Source organism: Meleagris gallopavo, chromosome 17 (genome assembly GCF_000146605.3).
Source record: "Meleagris gallopavo isolate NT-WF06-2002-E0010 breed Aviagen turkey brand Nicholas breeding stock chromosome 17, Turkey_5.1, whole genome shotgun sequence".
NCBI classification, from domain to species: Eukaryota; Metazoa; Chordata; class Aves; order Galliformes; family Phasianidae; genus Meleagris; species Meleagris gallopavo.
This window is the reverse complement of record NC_015027.2, coordinates 4,290,070-4,291,884: the sequence shown is the minus strand read 5'-3', so window position 1 is coordinate 4,291,884 and position 1,815 is coordinate 4,290,070.

Sequence of the window (1,815 nt, the reverse complement as noted above, 5' to 3'; positions counted from 1 at the left end):
TTTTTTTAAAAAAAAAGCTGAGGGAGGTGGCAGACAATGAATGACATCCAGAAAATTCAACCCACCAGCAACATGAGCCTGCCTGATACTGAGAAGTTCCTCCAGTGCCAACTGCAGTCTAGCCCAGTACTTTTGGCACTTCAGAGCTCTCTTGGGGTGGCTAATACACCAGGGTTCCAGAGCTGAAGGCTCAAGTTTTCCTGATGTGCTGCTTAAAGCCTCACCCACTGCTCTTAGAAAAAGAAAAAAAAAAACAAAGTCTTTTTTTGCATTCAAAATACCGCTCCCTTCTTGGTGCTCAGATCCTTCAAACATTTGTGTGCCATGCTGTCTCTTTACAGCCATTGCTCAGCCAAACTCCACATACTTCACTCCTTTAATGTTGCTTTTCATACGAGCCCCTACAGCTCACTCTTCCCTCTGAACTACCTCCAACACTCAATACCTTTCTGATTCCAGAAATCTGACAGCGTTTGAGTTGGATTCTCTTTCCTGCAGCCAGGAACATTCTGTACTGAGTTATTCTTGTGATTTAAAATTATTTCTATGAACATATTTTAAAAAGTTCCACCTCCTATACAACTTTTCAGTACCGCAGTACAGTTGTAAAGGGGAAGAACTAACATGATATTATGATATTCTTTTAAACAGCCACTCTAGATGGGTTAAAGGGGCACAGAGGTGTCAGAGGGGAATGGAACCAGTTGGATGACACAGGAGAGGATACAGTTTTAACTCTAAAGTTAGATCTGTGCCAGTAGATCTCATACACATCCATCTGCTGCACCACACAATGCGCTGAGCACATCAGATCTGCTTTTCCTTATGCACAACACTGTTTATTTACTTTCTTCTAGCACACCATCACCCAAGCTAACGTGGAAGTGGGAAGCACACTGCAAAAAGCAGCAGCAAAGAGTGGAGCAGTCAGTGTGGGAGGCAGAGAGCTCAGCTGTAGTCCAGAAGCCAAACAGCCTATTGTCAGCTAATGCTGAAGAACATTTTGCCTACTTCCACACCCACTATGATATCACAAGAATCTGTCTCTCCATACTCCTACAAAGTCATACATGGCCAGTCAGAATTTTTAATAAGACTTCTCCAAAAAAAAAAAATAATCCAGCATGCAGATTCCACATCAAAAGTTATGTGAAATCTCAAGAACCCGTTCTGCTTAATTCCACATCAAGTTATTTCTCAAAGCTCCAGAAGTGTTTCTTCTAAAATAGTTCTAGTAAACGAAAAAGAAAATGTGAGAGCTTATTTTGGTTCTAACTTCACCTTCATTTCTTCTTTTTTATTGTTAAAAGAAAACAAAGACCCCAAGAAACTAACAAAGAAGTCAAAATTCTGAAAACTTCAGGAATTTCCACCTGCTTTCTCGATGAAAGCGGTTTCAGGGAAAAGTCTTAAAAGATTCATTTTCATCCTGAATTTCCCAGTTGCCAGAAAGCTAAGAAATTCTAATTTTCATTCTGCTCCACTTGGCACCTTTTAGAATAACACTGTGTACAGCATGTATACCTAACCCGTAATTATTTTCCTGCATTAGCATCTGCCAACTTGGTAAATTATAACAGAGAAAACAAATGTATTTGTCACAGCTGTAATAAGCCGTATCCATGCTACCCATGTTGTTTGATTGATATTAGGGATGATGTGGATAAACAGCAAATCTTAAGGCTGGCTCAGCACTGTTTTTTCCTCTCATCAAAGAACCTCACATTACATGTTTTTCCTCTAACCCTGATTAAAAGAATAATGAGGGCCATAAGAACTATTTGGCTTGATTGCCTTTCTACTGACACTCCCATT